At 41.2% G+C, this 20,488-nt stretch overlaps 1 pseudogene; it reads left to right on the top strand.

Annotated features, from left to right (window-relative positions):
• The first annotated feature begins 7,761 nt into the window (after positions 1-7,761).
• LOC115413580 (HEAT repeat-containing protein 5A-like) overlaps positions 7,762-20,488 on the top strand; it is a 54,295-nt pseudogene continuing 41,568 nt past the window's right edge.

Below are 20,488 nucleotides of genomic sequence, written 5' to 3' on the forward strand. Positions count from 1 at the left end.
ATTTGCCCAGCTTCACATCTGTGTGCAGCTTCATGGATACAGGTGGATGTGCGCATTGGATTAAAATCCTTTATACTCCTGAGCCTAAAATGGTCCACCTGGACTTGTTTTCTTATTTTGACCATAGAAAGGTCAGAAAATATGCTTTGAGTCCTTTTGTCAATTTTTGCAGACCACTTCGAATGTTCAATATAGCAGTCATTTATAATTCACTGCTTGTTTTAATACTGTAATAACAGTTTAAAATGATGAATAACACAAAAACGGAATTGTTTTTTTTTTTTTTTTTTTTTAGTTTTAGCGGAGAGAAACACTGAAATTACACATAGATACAAGATTTGAAAGTTAAATATGAACTTTGAAAGTATAAAAAGCATTTACAACAAACCGTGTGAGTATTTGCCTTTTATTTTGCAAAAACAGGGTAAAAATGCAAACTCTACAGGTGCCCCCCCCGCGCGCACACACACACACACACACACAAACAGGGCATTTGTCCGTTCTGTGGCTGCACAGTGCCTTCATGTTCGTGGTTCTGCAGAAACAGTTGTTAGTTCACAGCTTTGATCCAGGCAGTGCTCCTATGGCAGAGTTTGCACATGGAAAATAGTCTGTTCACACCAAAAGTCAGTCCTTCTGTGGATGTGTTGAATGTCTGTGGTATTTGGACTGATCATCATCAGGTCTGCCTCCGTCCTTCATCTGTGTGTGGACAGTCTTCAGTCTCTGCTCTCATCACCAGAGCCTTTGCGCATCACCGTGGCTTCTCCCTCTTCATCCTTGAATGTGACTTCCAGTGGACACATGGAAAAATAACACACATAGAACAATGTATTACACAAACAAAACAAGGTCAGATTGCACTGTTGAACAAAAAAAAGTCACCGAACATCAGCGTATGCGCTCTTATTTGGTAGAGTGTCATGCGCACTTTTACGCACAGAAAGTACAACATACTACAAACTTACACATATTCTACATGGTTCGTACTTTATTCTATAAAACCACCATGCAGTATAAGCGTCAATTTACACATACAATAAAGTAAAATGAGTAAAAAGTCCATAGAAAAAAGCAGACAGTGCTTCAGTCATGTAGAAAGTCCACTAAATGGAACTGGGTGAACTTTACCTTTCTTCTTCAGATGTTGCTCCATCAGTCGCTCCTTCGGTCACAAATCCATCCATAAACCTCCAGGGTGGTCTTGGAACTGTCGATGTCCGTCTTGCCTACATTTTCCAACACTAGATCTAATCCATTATTCACTCCGTTATGCGCTCTGGTTCTCTGCTCCGGTTCTCCGCTCTGCTGTGTGCGTCCCCAGTCAGAGTGGCTTATTTTGCGTCTTCTAGGACGGGTGCCCGTGAAATTTTTTGCACTGACCCGAGAATGTCCATAAAGCACAGTGTCTCAGGTTTCAGAAACTGTTGGAATTTTTCCGATCGGACAAATAATGAAAGAGTTACGGTCATCTGAACTACATATGCATAGTGCACAGGCCAGGGTGGTGTGTGAGACCTGACCGACCTGTCCGATCCAGAATGCAGATCCCAAAGCAAAAACTATTGTGTTATAACGCAAAGACATTTTTTTTTCTTCATGTCCCTTTCCGGGCTCCGTAAGATTGTGATAAGAAATATAAAGGAAATAATCTATCCAACGAGGCTGTGATTGATCAGTAATGGGCCTAGATGATCTTATTATTCAGCTCTAAATGTTGTCCTAGGCTGATGGTTATAGTGTTGGTGTCGTGCTTGTTGAACTGAGGGGATCGAATGGACGAATTCGAGCCCCTTTTTTTTTTTTTTTTTTTTAAATAGGCGATACCCGGGAACGTCCCCTTTTTCTCGGTACCTTAGTGCTACCGAGTTTATATTTGATATTCAAATGTGTGTGGGAAATTTGCCGCTACTATTTGATTGGGTGGAAATTTGCATATAGGTGGGGTAATGTTGATTGGCAGGTCAGTGAATAATGCTCTGATTGGTTATTTGCTTGGACATCAGAACAAGGCCAAAATTCGTAATTCGTAACTTGTATTTGGTGATCCGTAACTTCAGTTTTGAAACTCATAACTTCAGTTTTGAAACTCATAACTTCAGTTTTGAAACTCGTAACTTCAGTTTTGTAACTCGTAACTTCAGTTTTGTAACCCATAACTTCTGCGTTGCACCTGAGGGTGGCAGAGTTGTGCCTCTATCAGATTTAGTTATACATGTGAACAAAACATTCCCAATGATACAAATATGGTCTACGCCAGTGGCGGCTGATTGTCTTTCAGACAGGGGAAGCTCATTGTCGGCTTACATTAAAAAAAAATTTTTTTTTTAAATTGTCAAGTCATTTAAACATACATTCGGCCTCCCTTTTTCTTTTTTAAACAAAATGCTCAAGTGACCTTATTGTACCAAGTAGGCGTCTTTTCCAGGGACTGGATCAGTGTCCTCTGAATGTCCAGCAGAGCTGGGCTGCTTAGACGGCCTTGGCCCATTGTGTTGCAGGTGTAAGACTTCAGCCTTTTTAAACAAGAGATGCTCCTTTCACTCCGACCTAGCCGACAGTTTGATTTAACTATCTACAAAACGATATTCAACTCGAACAAGAAATGTTTAAATTATGTAACTGAAACAAGAAAACGCTGAAATGATGTGAAATTGAAACAAGGAAGTACAATGAGTGTGTTTTATTTACAGTGCAAGAAATGAACGAGTAATTTCGTAGTGGTTTCTTTCTTGATTTCACAGCAGAATGCGCAGCGGTATTAAACTGGACTGTGTCAGTGAAGGAGTAGATCTGAAAATAGCTGTCAGTCAAACGGGATTCAGCCTTTCGACTGATCCTCCAATCAGCACGTGGGATTCTGGTGTCCAGCCCGGCCGAGCTCCGCCCACAGCTCCATTCACTCCCAGAGACGCCCGGCGTCCGGAGGTGGGACAGCATCATGGCATTTATCCAATTACCATCCAGTTTTGAGGCAATGAAAAAAACAGTTCCACTCAGTCCCATTGAAGCCCAGAGATGCCCGGCATCTACGAGCAAATGCACTTGTAGCAGGAAGTAGAAGGTAACAATGACATCACTGGTAAGGAGGGGGAAGGGAAACTTTTAAATGAGACACACCTGAGAGCTGTGTGTGGAGGAAAACTCAAACAAAGGAGAGACTGGAAGGAGGTCAGAGAGAAAGGAGAAGTGAGATTGACAAGGAAAGGAGGAAAAAAAACAAAACAAAAAAAGAAAACCTTAATGTGACTTTAACGGAAGAATCTGGAAATGGACTGGTGTGGACCCAGGAGACTTAAAAGAGAAGCTGAATCCCTGGAGCAGGCGGACCAGTTCTGCTCGGACTCAGGAGTTACTCTCTCTCGGAGGACACCCACAACCAGATAAGTCCCTCTTTTTCCCCAAACTCTCCTGGCTTCTCCTGTCTGGCCTGAGGATACCCCTGTGTTCTCTCTCTCCCCCCTACTCTACACATATATGCCCCTAACCTCCAACCTGCCCTGAACTGGACCCCCTGCATCTTTACCCCTTCACACACACACACACACACACACACACACACACACACACACACACACACACACACACACACACCCCATGAACTGAACTGAACTGAACTGAACTGAATTCTCTACCTACATGAAAAAACTATTGTGTTCGGAAATGGACTACCTAAGTTTATTTTAATGTCTGTTTAATTTACTGTTTAATTCCTGATTTAAGATGGGGTTTTTTTAGTTGATGAATAATAAGAAATGTTTTGATGATGATGCAGATGATTTTGAAATGCTGATTTACAAGAGAGAAAATTAAGAAACCTTAATTTTGTGTTAACCAATGTCTTTTGTAACAATGAAGTGAGCAGCTGGGTTTCTTTGTTGTTGTTGTTGTTGTTTCCTTCACATTTAAGTTTAATATGTAGTAAAGTTGACAGGTGGAAGGTAATTTAACCCTTCTCCTGTCTGGCGCCCGACAAATTATATTTTGCTTATGTTATTGAGACTTCTACGTTACACACTGAGCAGAGATGTATGAGAAAACAGCACAACGGGAATGTATGAGAAGTGAACAACATCGCATCCATTGATTTGTGATAAAGCTGATTCTGAACGAACTCATCTTTGAGATGAACGTGTTCTAACACATTTGTAGTCAATGAAATGTTAACACAACCGTACATATTTGAACATTTAATTTTCATAATTTTAGGGGAAGCCGGGCTTCCCTTGCAGTCTATGAGAAATCGCCACTGGTCTACACTTGCACAAATTATTTTTACAACCTGTTTTTTTTTTTTTTTAATGTGTGTTCAAAACTTTTCTTCAGCTACAAATCTTTTATAATTCAAAATCTGATGACACGGCTTTGCTTCCATAGATTTGCTTCCATACTCCTCCTCCTCATGTTGCTAATCCACTCAAATCAGTTTTGTTTTATAAAAATGGACCTGTTGAACTAATTCTATGTCTTTAGAGTCCGTTTCTACTCTTAGTTTTTATGTTTGTCTTTTTTTTCGTTCCAAACTGTTTGACACAATAGAAACTAGAAAAGCCCTCAGAGAGCGCAGACCTCCGCTAAGGCAGATCAGTGCCCCCCCCTCGATCACCACCAAAATTTAATCATTTGTTCCTTGTGCCAGTATCAACATTTCCTGAAAATTTCATCCAAATCCACCCATAACTTTGAGTTATCTTGCACACAGACAGACAAACAGACAGACAAACCAATGCCGACAAAAACGTAACCTCTTTGGCGGAGGTAATGAACACTGATGTGTTGAAGGACTTGACATTTATCAATATTCACTGATGCCCTGGGAGTTGAATCTACTGGACCCTGTTGACCTCAGTGGAACATCTGTCCTCTGGTTTTCAGAGTGTCCAGGTGCAGTCTGTCAGGGATCAGCTGTTGTCTTCTGTCCTCTGCTCTGAGGTCCAATCTGTCCCATCTGATGGAACTGGACATGATGGACAACGACCTACAGGACTCAGACCTGAAGGATCTACTGGACCTGGGGCCTCATGTATAAAGCGTGCGTATGCACAAAAACCTGGCGTACGCCCTGTTCCACGCTCACGTTCAGATGTATGAAGACTGAAATGATCGTGGAAATGTGCAGTCCTTCACGCCAAGTCCATAGCTGGCGTACCATGTTTCTAGTGCTTTGGAACCTTTGGCGACACTTAGAGGTGACACTGGGAAACTGTTAATAATGTGAAAAAGATCATTCCTCTGATTGATGGGCACATCAGAGACACACAGAAGAACAATGAACACACCGACACGTCATCCTATTGTCAGAGCAGCACATCCACCACCAGAACCAGAACCAATTAGACCCTGTATCCATCAATGCCAATCCTGCCTGGGAAGACATTAAGCAACAACAACTATATAAAGAGACAAGGACCCAAAATTCACTGGTTGATAAATGCATTTAATGTACTGTTCATGTCTGTGAGAACATTTATTAGTCGGTCCAGTCGCTCATTGACTCCGCCGATTGTCCTCATGATGTCCTAATGTGACTCGGGTCAGCACAGACCCATGCCAGTGTTGTGGACACCGGCTGGACGGGCATCAGCAGTGGGCTGTGGTGGACCGGAGGACCGGCTAACGCCGGGGAGGCAACAGAAGCCTCTGTGACAGGAGGATGATACTGGGTCTGACTGTCTTCTGTCTCATTGTTGGAAATTAATAATTTGAGTGATTAAACATGAGTCAAAGTCTTTGATTTCCTCTTTGATATCCTGACATGATTATGCATGAACCTTTATCTTGTTTGGCTGTGATCAGACTGTGTATGACCTGTAGAATAAACTAATGTGTAACTTACACAAATACTAAATATATATTTACCTTGGGGGTGATCCACGTCAGCCCTGTGAGTAAAGTGTCACCCACAATATCGTCGACTTTTTGCTCAGTCTCAGTTCGTCTCTTTTCTTCTTCCGCCTGTTTCGGCCTCCGCTTCGCGTCCACCTTGACGTCATCGTCTGATCATGCAGACAGGGGAATCCCAGAGGGAATCCCACCTGCAGACCCCGTTTATACTGATTTGCATATTTAAATGTGGGCGTGGAGAGGGAGGAGTCAGGTCTCCAACATATGCGGTGAATTCCACGCTGATTGGGATGAATAAAGGAAGTGTACTTGGATTCGGGCGTACGCTCAGTTTTATACATCTGGATTTTTTTGTGCGTTCGGACTTTTCTGGATTTGGGCGTACACTCAGGTTTCAGTATGAAATCCACGCAAGTCTTTATACATGAGGCCCCAGGTCCAGAGTCCAGACTGTAAACTCCAGCATCTGAGGTCAGTCCACGGGTGGAGATGCTGAAGAACAGAAGGACAGTGTGTTTATACAGGATGTCCCTAAAGTTTTTGGACATGGAGACAAAAACAGCTTCAACCTTCAACAGCATTTTATTCAATTAGAACATTAATGATTATCCATATTTATTAAACTGACGCTGAAACATCACATACGTGTTTTTATTATTGAACTGAAGCTGAATCATTTATAATCTCTCTTTTTTCCTTTAGTTATTTTCTATTTGATTGTTACTTATGTTTGTGATAAAGTTCATCACGGATCATATTCGATCACTTGAACAGAACGTTGATGCCTTTAGTCTGATGATGTCACAGACTGATGACCTGTTTGTGTCTGTTATTAGATGGAAGTGACCTCTGACCTCCGTGGGACCAGGACTGTGGAGGATCCAACAGAAAACAGCTGTGGTGGATTATTATAGAAACAGAACCGTTTGGACAAATACGTCCATCCGTGGAAAACCAGTCAGAGTTTATTTATAGAAGAAAAACCAACATGATCAAATGAGAAGATATGAACAGTTTAATCAAATACCATTCCATACCATACCAATATTATATCAATATTACATCATCAATCTAATTCTGTTTTAAGCAAAATATCATTTTCATGAATCCAAATTCTCCGATCACAAACCTTCTTTTTTAATCTTTAAAATTGAACTTAAACAATATATTTCAAGTATTCAATACTCTGAAAATAAAACAGCTATTAGAACCACTGATCTATGTAACACTTATACTCTTTACGTAAAGTGATGGACTATTTCTGCCTGTATATTTTGTCCCCTGGTTCTGTTCTGTTCATGTTGTTAGATTAATATTGGACTGTATTCTTTATGTTTCCACTGTATTCTGTAGAACAGGAAATAAATAAATATGAAAAAAAAAAAAAAAAAAAAAATCTGAAAGAACTTTTTGGAACACCCCCACCCCCTTTATTTTTATTTTTTATATATCTACGGACCATCATGACATAAACAAATCTGATCAATGACAAGTTAAAAAGTGAAAAATATTTATTTCCATTGTTTTGTTTATTTGTTTTTATTATTTTGTAGGTGCCCAGTCAGATGCTCGATTGATAAATAAAATATTTTTCACCCACAAATTTAATAATCAATCATAGAAATTCTTCTCAAACATAAAATATTGTAAATTCGTTTGTATTTTGTGTCCTGTGTTCGTTAGAGGATGGGATGTTTGTCTCTTATTTTCCTAAAACGCACTCGAACATTTTTTTTTTTTTTTCTCACTTGGAGTAAAAGAAAAACATTAGAAAACACTGGTGGTGAATCCCATAAATCTAAATTAGAGATAATTTGTTCGCATACGGTTTCTTCCATGAGGACTTCTGACACTTCTAATGATAAACAGTGTCTGTGTATTTTATTTTAAAAATCCGTACCGGAAGTGTCGGGACAGTTTAGCGGAAGTTAATGTCTTCTCATGTGTTTCAACTCCTTTAAAGCAGAAAAAAATACCCGTCTATAAACTTTCTGTCGGTGTTTTGTGGACTGTCCTTCTCTTGGTAGAAGACACATTGTTCCGACCATAACAGGTGAACATTTCCGCCTAATTTTGTCTCGGTTCGTGAGGTAAGTTCAGGTTGTTAGCTAACTGTTAGCCCCCGGTGTTAGCATCAGCCTGTTAGCCTCCTGCTAATGTTAGTAGTTTCATCAGAAATCGTTTTGTTTTTTGTTTTTTTTCTGTTAAAGTTTGTTTTTAGGCACTGAGGGAAACTCTACTCTGCGTATTTTCAGTTCTATTCTGTGCGTTTGTGGGTTTGTTGTAAAACAGAAATCCGGCTATTCGGGTAAATTGTACGTGGAATGAACCGTAAATGAAGCATTAAAGTGAAGTTGTCTTAAGTTAATTCCAGATAATTAAATATAATAAATGACACAATAAAAGGTGTTTGTGATGGAATGTAATTCACACCCTGGAGCTAAAGTGAAGGCAGTTCATGTGTTTATAACAAGTGTTAGTTTTTACTGACTGTCACACATCAACAAAGAATCACACCTGAAGGATTTGGTTCAAAATGGGATGAAAATAATAATAAAACAGATGCAATATTTATTATTTCTATGTTTGACCAGTGACACACAATCAGATCTGATGAAACAGACGTGTGTTTTATTTTTTTTTACGTGTGTTTTTTTTTTTTTTTACATGTGTGTTTTATTATTTTACATGTGTGTGTTTTATTTTTTTAGGTGTGTGTGTTTTATTTTTCAGATGTTTGTGCTTTATTTTTTTTTACGTGTTTGTGTTTTATTTTTTTTTTAAGTGTGTGTTTTATTTTTTTAGATGTGTGTGTTTTATTTTTTTAAAGTGTGTATTTTATTTTTTTTAAAGTGTGTGTTTTATTTTTTTGTAGATGTGTGTGTTTTATTTATTTTTTTACATGTGTGTGTCTGTTGAAGGTGTCCCTCTGTCTGGCCAGTGTCTTTTGGAGACAGTGAACATCACTGTCCAGGATGGAGACCAGATTTTGAAGTGTCCTCCTGTCCACCACAGTCTCAGACAGATTATAGAGACAGCCCTCTGGATGATTCTGTCTAGAGTGTGTGTGTGTATTTTTTTGTGGACAGTGTGTGGTAGTGTGTGTTTTTTTTTTTTGTGTGTGTGTTGTTGTAGTTCCGTCTCTGCTCTTGAATTATTCATGTCTGTGTCTCAAATTTGGTTCTGGTTCTGATCAGCTTCATTCTCTTTCACTGGGAAACAAAGACCGACCTGGTTCTGTCCAAACTGAGACCAGAGCCTCAAAAGACTGGGTTTGTCCTGGTGTGGAGGTGTTCTACAGCGTCTCTGTCCACGGCGTCTCCGTCCACTGTGTCTCCGTCCACGGTATCTCTGTCCATGGTGTCTCCATCCATTGTGTCTTCGTCCACTGTGTCTCCGTTCACAGCATCTCCATCCACAGCGCCTCCGTGTCCATCTCTGTGTCCGTCCTCCTGTTAACTGGTGTTTGTGTCTTTTACTGACAGTGATGGACCAGGACGGGGTTGTCTTCCACTGACACAAGAAGAAGAGCAGGAGGGGGTGGAGTCTCGTGATGGAGCGCACTCAGTGTCTCCTTCTGGATGAGGAGGCGGTCCGTCAGCTGAGCGACCACCAGAGGGCGGAGTTTATCTTCTCATGGCTGAGTCACCTGAAGAAGACCCTCCCCACCACAGACCGGGTGAGTCCTGTTGGGGACCTGGACCTGGTCTAGACCCGGTTCAGGTTTTGGTGACACTGGAAGGTCCAGTCCAGAAGGACTTGGACAGTATTGTGTCCTCTGTCCACGTCCACAGTGGGTCTGAAATGAGTCCCATGGGATTCAAGTTCAGACTTTTAGCTTTAATTTAAGGAGTTTGACTGAAATGTCACATTAATTATATTGGATTTAAAACTGTTTTAACACCAGTTCTGCCACTTTTAAAGTAACAGGACAAACTCAGGTGGGTTTAATGAGGACGGTTTTTAACATTTAATGCAAACTCAGGGGTTTTTCTGATCATTGAAGCTGTTTTTGGTGCCAAACAAATGGAAACTCAAAGAGAAAAATGTCAAATCACATGACTTTTCCAGATCTTATCTTGTGTTTTTAATCTTGCTCCAAATTTTCCAAGTTTTTTTTTACATTGACACAGCAAATATGGTAACAATGATTACCTAAAATAAATTAAATTAAATGTTCTTTTTTTTTCTCTAAACTTTATTTTGATTGTTTATTTTATGTACAGGGTGGGGAAGCAAAATTTACAATATTTTGAGGCAGGGACTGAAAGACAGTGTATGACCAATTAGTTTATTGAAAGTCATGAGAATTTATTTGCCACAAGAAAATTGACATAATAGAAAATGTTTTTATTCTGTGTGTCCTCCTTCTTTCTCAATAACTGCCTTCACACACTTCCTGAAACTTGCGCAAGTGTTCCTCAAATATTCGGGTGACAACTTCTCCCATTCTTTTTTAATAGTATCTTCCAGACTTTCTCGTAATAGTTTTGCTCATAGTCATTCTCTTCTTTCCATTATAAACAGTCTTTATGGACACTCCAACTATTTTTGAAATCTCCTTTGGTGTGACGAGTGCATTCAGCAAATCACACACTCTTTGACATTTGCTTTCCTGATTACTCATATGGGCAAAAGTTTCTGAAAAGGTATGGATAATAGTGTTAGGTATGATTATGACATCAATATATGTTTGGTTTCAAAACAACTGACGTAGTGCCTGCTGAGAAAAAACAACTAAATGTTCATTGTAAATTTTGCTTCCCCACCCTGTACATTACAAACCAAGACAAACATAGGGGACATTTGGGATACACTGACTACAAGAAAACCTTGTGACTAACAGTTGTTTTTAGTAGTGTGACATTGAAATGAAAATTGTCCATTTCTTCCATTTATCCTGACTCTGTTCTTCTTCAGTCCTCAGTCTATGGGTCAGAATCTACATCTCAAATTTTCCAATCACAGTTTGTATCCAGTTGTTAGTTGTAGGTGGTTCTAATCTGCACCATTTTTTGGTAGTAGTCTTTTTACAGGCTGCAAATAGAATTGTAAACAAATATCCATCATTTTTTCTTACATTATTACCAATAATAAATCCAAAATACGTCACCAAACATGTTTTCGGAATTGCATAACCCAATATCTGAACAATAGTTGAATAAAATTTAATGTTTTTTATTGGAATATTTGATATGAGTCTGATCCATCCTAACTCTAGTCTAATCCCAGTCTAAATTTATCTGAGCTGAACTCAGATCAGTCTGGTCTGTTCTAACTCTAGTCTAATCCCAGTCTAAATTGGTTTGAGCTGAACTCAGATCAGTCTGATCCGTCCTAACTCTAGTCTTTATCTAAAGGACAGTTGTCTTCGTCCTCTTCATCGTCCAGGCAGTGTCTCCTCTTGGACTGAGGCAGGAGGTGGTTCCACAGTAGAGGAGCTGGACACATGAAGGTTCTAGCTCCTGTTGGAGGTTCTAGAAGCCCCAGGTTTCCTGCATGTGGACTGTGTAGTGGTCTAGATGGTCTAGATGGACTGGATGGACCTCAGAGTTCTGTCAGATCAGTGTGTGGACATGAAGGACTTTGGAGGACAGAGGGAGTCAGGGCATTTCTGGAGAATATGGAAAAAAAAGTTTGGGTTTTTTTCCCATAAAAAAATGTTGGTTTTTTTTTCCATCTCAAACATGACATTTAAAGGGTTCAAATGTGACAGTTATTGAGTCTGTGGTATTTATGTTTATGGCTTAAACTGATGAAATAGAAAAAACAAACCAACATTCGAAAACTTCTGACCTTCTGTTCTGCTGTGGTTCTGTGGTTGGACATCGCAGGGTTCAGAACAGTTTATTAAATATATACTGTTTCTACACCACAGGGTTCAGAACAGTTTATTAAATATATAATGTTTCTACACCACAGGGTTCAGAACAGTTTATTAAATAAATAATGTTTCTACACCGCAGGGTTCAGAACAGTTGAGTAAATAAATACTGTTTCTAATACGGAAGAGAAAATGCTCTTTAATGTATATTCAGTACATAATTAAGTGTTTTATTATTAGCTGGTTGATTATTTGCTTATAAACCTGTGGTTTATATGAATTTGACTGGTGTCTGACTCCGCCCACCAGGTTGCCATCAGACAGAACCAGCGGCATCTGGTGGAGCAGCTGTCGGCCGTTCTGATTGGCTCCCCGGGTCCGCCCACCCGCTGGCTGCTCGCCCACTGCCTCGCCCTGCTGCTCCGCCTTGGAGACCCCCTCCCCGCCAGCCTATTGGTCGAGAGGTGCAATGACATCATCCGCAGCAAAGACGACTCTCCGTCAGGACTCCCGACCCGGCTGTAAGTCCTAACGCTGCATTCAGGGCCTCTGGGAAAAAAGACGTCTGTCAAAGCACACAGTGCCATTAGAACACAGTATTTGGTGGGTGGGGCGAATAGTCTCAGTATTTGGTGGGCGGGGTGAATAGGCTCAGTATTTGGTGGGCTGGGCTAATAGGCTCAGTATTTGGTGGGCTGGGCTAATAGGCTCAGTATTTGGTGGGCGGGACTAATAGACTCAGTATTTGGAGGGCAGGGCTAATAGGCTCAGTATTTGGTAGGCGGGGCTAATAGGCTCAGTATTTGGTGGGCGGGGCTAATAGGCTCAGTACTTGGTTGGGCGGGGCTAATAGGCTCAGTTTTTGGGGGGCAGGGCTGATAGGCTCAGTATTTGGTGGGCAGGGCTGATAGGCTCAGTATTTGGTGGGCGAGGCTAATAGGCTCAGTATTTGGTGGGCGAGGCTAATACTCTCAGTATTTGGTGGGCGGGGCTAATAGCCTCAGTATTTGGTGGGCGGGGCTAATAGCCTCAGTATTTGGTGGGCTGGGCTAATGGCCTCAGTATTTGGTGGGCTGGGCTAATGGCCTCAGTATTTGGTGGGCTGGGCTAATGGCCTCAGTATTTGGTAGGCAGGGCTAATAGGCTCAGACCAGTGGGTACGACTGTATTCTGGAAATTAGGATATTTTTATTTTATTTATTTATTTAAATTACGCTATTATTCTCGTAATATTATGGCTTTATTTTTGAAATATGATGACTTTAATTTCATCAAAGTATGACATTATGTTTGTTGAATTGAGTTTTTTTTTTTTAATTATGGCTTTACTCTCAATATTTTTTTGATTTTATTCTTGTAAAATTCTGACTCTTTTTGTATTTGACTTGATTCTCTCCCTGCTTCAGTGCCGCCGTGGCCTGTCTGGGTTCTCTGTACCAACAGCTGGGGCGGATGCTCATCGCCTCCTTCAAAGACACGTTCTCCAACCTGATGAAGGCCATGAAGAACGCAGAGGTGAGGAAATGGGGAAGGCTGAAACGGACGCATGGAACCAGAGAAGCAGGTTCCATGTTTGTACCAGTACAACCTTTAAACCCCAGTAATGTCCAGGGTTCACATGGGTCCTGAAAGGCCTTGGAAATGTTTGGAATTTTAACTCTGTGATGTGATTTATTTAATGGATTTATTTTTAATTCTAACTGCCAGGTTGGAGGTCCAGCCAAAGCTACTTACACAGAGGTGATACGTTTAGAAAAATAAAACTCTCCATCCAAAAAGTCCATTCCAGGTGTTCTCAGGTCGACTCCAGGTGCAGTTTGATTTTAATCTTTGTCTCGATGCCAGCGTGTCTGAAGAACACCCCTTTTTGGATAAAACTTTGCGTTCTTTTTTAAATTTCAAAACTTTTTGCTGTTATGAAACATATTTTTAGATGTTTATACATGATACAATTAGAGAGAGAGAAAGAGAGAAAAATAGAGAGAGATCAATAAAGAGAGAAAAAGAGAGTGAAAAAGAGAAAATAGAGAGAGAATGTTTGGTGTTTACATGTTAATATTTGAATGTTTCTGCCACAGAAGGTACATTGTGCCTATTATTTTATTTTATTGTTTTTCTTCAAAATGCAACTTTATTAAATTATTTCAGTGTGTGTATGAGTACTTTTAGAACATTTTGAGCACATTTCAACAATACCGCGATAATGATAAGCGTGATAATTTTGGTCACAATAACCGTGATATGAAATGTTCATATGGTTACATCCCATAGATACAATGTACATCATTGTGATAAAAAGTGAAAAAAATTAGTATATGGATTTGAGCCCAGTGATAAAGGGACCTGTGCTGGAAAAATGTGAAAATGAGCCGAAAAAGTATTTTTTAATCTGATCTTGAAAAAAGTGTGTGAACAACTGAATAACACAGTAACTGATAAATAATGACAAATACAAACTATTCTGTATGTTTTAGAGTCAAACAAGTCCATGTGTCTCCGGTCTGTCCATCAGTCGGTTTCACGCGTCTGATTGGTTCTATGTCTGATTGGTTCTATGTCTCTGTTTCAGTCTCAGTCGGTTCCACATGTCTGATTGGTTCAATGTCTCTGGTTCTATGTCTCATTGGTTCTATGCCTCTGGTTCTATGTCTGATTGGTTCTATGTCTCTGGTTCTATGTCTCTGGTTCTATGTCTGATTGGTTCTATGTCTCTGGTTCTATGTCTCTGGTTCTATGTCTGATTGGTTCTATGTCTCTGGTTCTATGTCCCCATTTCAGTCTCAGGGTCGGTATGAGATCATGCTCTGTCTGGAGAAGATCCTTTGTGGTTTGGGCGTCGGCGCCATCTCCTGTCATCGCGATGTCTACAAGGCGGCGAGGACCTGCCTGACCGACCGCTCCATGGCCGTCCGCTGCGCCGCTGCCAAGGTAACGGTCGCCATGACGACCAGCTCCTGTTCGACATGTTAACATCAGCCCCTTTTCCACCAACATTCACACAGGTTTATATCCTGGAAAACAAGTGGACCGAATGTCCCTGTGAAGTCCAAGTCCAGATGGTCTGTGTGTCCAAGTCCAGGTCCAGATGGTCTGTGGGTCGCAGTCCAGGTCCAGATGGTCTGTGTGTCTCAGTCCAGGTCCAGATGGTCTGTGTGTCTCAGTCCAGGTCCAGATGGTCTCGGTGTCTCGGTCCAGGTCCAGATGGTCTGTGTGTCTCAGTCCAGGTCCAGATAGTCTCTGGGTGTATTCACACCTGCCTTGTTTAGTCAGTTTAAAACGGACCAGAGTTCGTTTGCTCCCTTGGTTCGGACCTTTTGGGCTGGTGTGAATAAAAACCACCGAACTCTGTTCCGGACCAAACAAGCGAACCGAGACCCAGTTGAAGAGGTGGTCTCGGTGCAGTTCCATACGAACCCTGGTGCGGTTCGTTTGAGGTGTGAAAATAGCCCGGACCCGATCCGACACAGTTGGGGTTTTTGTACCTAACGAGCTCCCGTCGTGTGTCGAGCATTATGGACAACAGAGTTTTACCAGAGAACCGCTCAGAGTGAGAATAGGCTACGGAGCTGAAAATGAGCTGTGGTCAAACTTGGAGCTCGGAAGAGACACGGTGCCTTTTGGACATCTGAGCAGATGTACATATAACACAACTGCTAGAAAGGACACATAAAAACTCCGACGTTTTCAGCTTGTTCAGCGAGAGAATGGTTAGGATGAAGTTTAGATTTGTCTGTTGTGCTTGACATAAAAAATAATAAACGACTTCATCAGCCCAAGCAAACTTTACCTGCGTTAAGGAATTCTGTCCCTGGTTAAACTGAACAGTGATATAGGATAGATACACACAGGTCAGCAGTACGGAGAACTAATGCTTTTTGATAACGGTCTTTTCATATACTAGCAGAATTCCAGCTTCATACTTGTTCCGTCTCGTGTGAATCAGACCAACAGTCACAACATGATGTGCACAAGAGCGCTGTCCTCCGTAGCTGTCTTGCCCTATGTCTGCATCGTTGAGAAATGAATTCTACAATACTGTAAACCTAACGTTGCATCAAACGCTCTTGCTGCTCAAACACTTGTGCACACATCTGCATCTGTAAAAACTGCTATGACGATAACAAAAACAGCACGCAAAATTTCCATGATTCTCTCCTTTCACTTTGGACTGAGCGCTTTAATCGACAGTTCATTTCTGTCCAATGGATGAACGACCTCAGCGCACGTGGTTTTGTTTACAGATTTTGGTCCACTTACAAAAATGTACAGTGTGAATGCGAACCGCACCACATTAAAAAAAAAAAAAATTTGGTCCGGACCAAAGCAAGTGAACTATCAGACTTTCCTGGTGTGAATACACCCTCTGTGTCTCAGTCCAGGTCCAGGTCCAGATGGTCTGTGTGTCTCAGTCCAGGTCCAGATGGTCTCTGTGTCTCAGTCCAGGTCCAGGTCCAGATGGTTTCTGTGTCTCAGTCCAGGTCCACATGGTCTGTGTGTCTCAGTCCAGGTCCACATGGTCTGTGTGTCTCAGTCCAGGTCCAGATGGTCTGTGTATCTCAGTCCAGGTCCAGATGGTCTCTGTGTCTCAGTCCAGGTCCACGTGGTCCCTGTTTCTTGGGCCAGGTCCAAGTGGTCTCTGTGTCTCAGTCCAGGTCCAGATGATCTGTGTGTCTCAAACCAGGTCCAGATGGTCTGTGTGTCCCAGTCCAGGTCCAGATGGTCAAGGCAAGGCAAGGCAAGTTTATTTGTATAGCACATTTCAGCAACAAGGCAATTCAAGGTGCTTCACACAGGAGATTGAAATAAAAGAAACAAAAAGAAACACATTTAAAACATTATAAAAGAAACATGTAAAAGGTGATTAATAAAACAACACATAAAATAAAAAAAATAAAATAGAATAAAATAAAATAAAAATAAAAACACACACATATTAAAGTAAGAGTTGCAGTGCAGAGTTTCAAAGAGAATCTAAAATTTAAAAAGTCAAAAGCCTTTTAGTCAAAGGCAGCAGTGAACAGGTGAGTCTTTAACCTGGACTTAAAAGAACTCAGACTCTCAGCAGACCTGATATTTTCTGGTAGTTTGTTCCAGATATACAGAGCACAGAAACTGAACGCTGATTCTCCATGTTTAGTTCTGACTTTGGGAACACAGAGCAGACCTGCACCAGATGACCTGAGTGGTCTGGATGGTTCATACTGGACTAGAAGGTCTCTGATGTATTTTGGGCCTGAACCATTCAGTGCTTTATATGCTAGTAAGAGAATTTTGAAGTCTATTCTCTGAGAGACAGGGAGCCAGTGTAGAGACCTCAGAACTGGACTGATGTGGTCCACTCTCTTGGTCTTAGTGAGGACTCGAGCAGCAGCATTCTGGATCAGTTGCAGTCGTCGAATAGACTTTTTAGGCAGACCAGAGAAGATACTGTTACAGTAGTCAACTCGACTAAAGATAAATGCATGGACAAGTTTTTCAAGGTCCTGCTGCGACATCAGTCCTTTAATCCTAGAAATGTTCTTGAGGTGATAGTAAGCTGACTTTGTAATTGTTTGTATGTGATTTTTAAAATTCAGGTCTGAATCCATGACAACACCCAAATTCCTGGCCTGATCTGAGGTTTTTAACTGAAGTGACTGGAGCTGCATGCTGATTTTAAGACGTTCCTCCTTGGGTCCGAAAACGACTACCTCAGTTTTTCTCTGTTTAACTGAAGAAAGTTATGGCCCATCCATTCAGACATTTGCTCCATGCATTTACCCAGTGCTTGTATGGGGCTATGGTCACCTGGGGACATTGAAATGTAGAGCTGTGTGTCATCTGAATAGAAATGGTAATCTGTTTTGTTTTTTTCTATGACCTGAGCCAGTGGAAGCATGTAGATGTTGAACAGAAGGGGCCCCAGGATGGAGCCTTGGGGGACTCCACATGTAATTTTGGTCTGCTCAGATTTAAAGTTACCTATTGACACAAAATAATCCCTGCCCTTTAAGTAGGATGCAAACCAATCAAGAACTGTGCCAGATAGTCCCACCCAATTTTCCAGTCAATCAAGTAATATATCATGGTCGACTGTGTCGAATGCAGCACTGAGGTCCAGTAACACTAAAACTGAAGATCTGCCATGATCTGTGTTTAAGCGAATGTCATTAAATACTTTGAGCAGAGCTGTCTCAGTGCTGTGATGTGGTCTAAAACCTGACTGAAAGACGTTAAAGCAGCTGTTGACTGTTAAGAAGTAGTTTACCTGTTGGGACACAGCCTTTTCAATGATTTTACCTAAAAAAGGAAGATTTGATATGGGCCTGTAGTTGTTCATTGAGGTCTTTTCTAGAGTGTTCTTTTTTAGGAGTGGCTTAATAACAGCTGTTTTCAGGGTCTGTGGGAAGACTCCTGAGCTTAGAGACACGTTTACAATCTGTAACAGGTCAGATGCCATGATGTGTGAAAGTTTTTTGAAAAAATCTGTGGTTAAAACATCTAGACAGCAGTAGGAAGAGCTCAGTTGGTGTAGAATGTCCTCCAGATTTTTGTCATTGATTGGATTAAAGTGCGTCAGGGTGTTTAAATGGTTTTCAGACAGCACAGATCCTGAATCTGGTGTTGAGGAATTCACGGCCTGTCTAATGTGCTGAATTTTCTCTGTAAAGAACAAGGCAAAGTCATTGCAGGCCCTGGCAGAGTGAAGTTCAGGTGCTATTAATATTAACACAGGGGGGTTTGTTAGTCTGTCAACAGTAGAAAACAGTGCTCGAGCATTATTTTTGTTTCTGGTGATAATGTTTGAGAAGAAAGACTGCCTTGCATTCCTCAGCTGTTGATTATAAATTTGAAGTTTCTCTTTGTAGATGTCAAAATGAATCTGGAGATTTGATTTTTGCCACCTGTGTTCAGCTTTCCGACACTCTCTTTTTTCATTTTTCACTGCCATGGCATTTCTCCATGGAGATCTTTTCTTGCTAGAGACAACCTTCAACTTAATGGGAGCAATGGCATCTATCACATTTAACATTTTAGAATTAAAGTTATTCACTAGCTCATTGACTGAACCACAAGGCAGGGTTGCTGTAGAAGAAAAAAGTACATTAAACATTTCACTGGTGTTTTCAGTAATGCATCGCTTCTTGATAACTTCTCTCTGATTACTTGTGTGCACAGAGATAGAGCTCTCAAAGAAAACACAACAGTGATCAGACAGGGCCACATCGCTCACAACAACCTTGTGTATGTTTAAACCCTTGGAGATCAGCAGGTCCAGAGTGTGCCCCCTGTTCTGTGTGGGTTTTGACACATGCTGACTCAGCCCAAAGCTGTCCAGAGTACAGTACAGTTCTTTAGCCCCTCTGTCCCGGGGGTTGTCAACATGGATGTTAAAATCACCAACAATGATTATACAGTCATATTCAGTACAGATTATGGACAGCAGTTCATTAAAATCGTCAAAAAAGTCTGCACAGTATTTAGGTGGCCTGTAGACATTTACTAATATGGCTCGAGGGGAAGATTTCAGCTGAAGAGCCACATATTCAAAAGTAGAAAAATTACTGAAAGATAATTTTTTAAATTGGAAAGAGTTTTTGAATAAAACTGCTACTCCCCCTCTTCTCCGATTCACTCTGGCCTCACTAATAAAACTATAGTTGGGAGGGGTTGACTCAATGAGAACAGCTGTGCTGTTGTTTTGATCCAACCAAGTCTCAGTTAAAAACATAAAATCAAGGTTGTGTTCCGTGATAAAATCATTGATTAAAAATGTTTTTCCAGCCAACAATCTGATGTTCAGTACAGCAAGTCTTAATGTCATAGGAACATCCTCTATAATTGTTGGGACAGACTGTGATTCACAGGGAATGTTTTTTAAGTTTAACAATCTAGTGCATCACTTTTGTGCCCCCAGTTTCTCAGCACATTCACATTCACCTTTGTTCTTCTGGGGGGGTTGAAGAGGCACTTTGTCTGGGAGGGAGTGCAGGCCAGCCGGTCTCATCACATACCTCAGCTCGCTGTGCTCTGCCTCTTAACCGTCCTCCCATTACCCATGGAAATGATTTGTTCTTTGGCTTTGCTCCAAGGTGGTTCCAGGGAGGACTACTATTTGTAGATTTATCAAACAGAACAGAGCCTACCTGTTTCGTGGTAGCTTTGTCTGTGCTCGTTAGCTGTGTGTTAGCCAGCCCCTGTCCACTAATTTGAGCCAGGGGTAGGGTGGTGTCATTTCCACCTAGTCCCTTTACCTCCACATTAACTTCTAGGCGGTGAATTTAGTCTCCAGCACGGTAATTTTCTGCAGAAGTTTGTCGAAGTCGTCTGCAGATAGAGCAGGCATCTTGAAGCTAATTAGCTTAGCTGAGCACTGTCTTCCAAGTGAAGTGGTACAGGCCTGTGCTGTTGACAGCCCACGATCAAGAAGCACTGAGGTGGTCATAAAACAGTAAAAATGGCAAAAAAAAGTCCTTCGTTTTTTAAGAAGTATGTCTCTGCTCATTAAAGAATATCAGAGACCTTCTGTCTGCAACTTTTAGTCCAGAATAAGAAAAAAATCATCGAAAGAATGTAAGCAAAGCAGGGAGCAAGCAGCAAAGCATCTGCACTGCAGCAAAGCAGGAAGTAGGAATGTGTGTCTATGTGTCTCAGTCCAGGTCCAGATGGTCTCTATGTTTCAGTCCAGGTCCAGATGATCTATGTGTCTCAGTCCAGATCCAGGTCCAGATGGTCTCTGTGTCTCCGTCCAGGTCCAGATGGTCTGTGTGTCTCAGTCCAGATCCAGGTCCGGATGGTCTCTGTGTCTCAGTCCAGGTCCAGATGGTCTCTGTGTCTCCG

Source organism: Sphaeramia orbicularis, chromosome 22, assembly GCF_902148855.1.
Source record: "Sphaeramia orbicularis chromosome 22, fSphaOr1.1, whole genome shotgun sequence".
NCBI lineage: Eukaryota > Metazoa > Chordata > Actinopteri > Kurtiformes > Apogonidae > Sphaeramia > Sphaeramia orbicularis.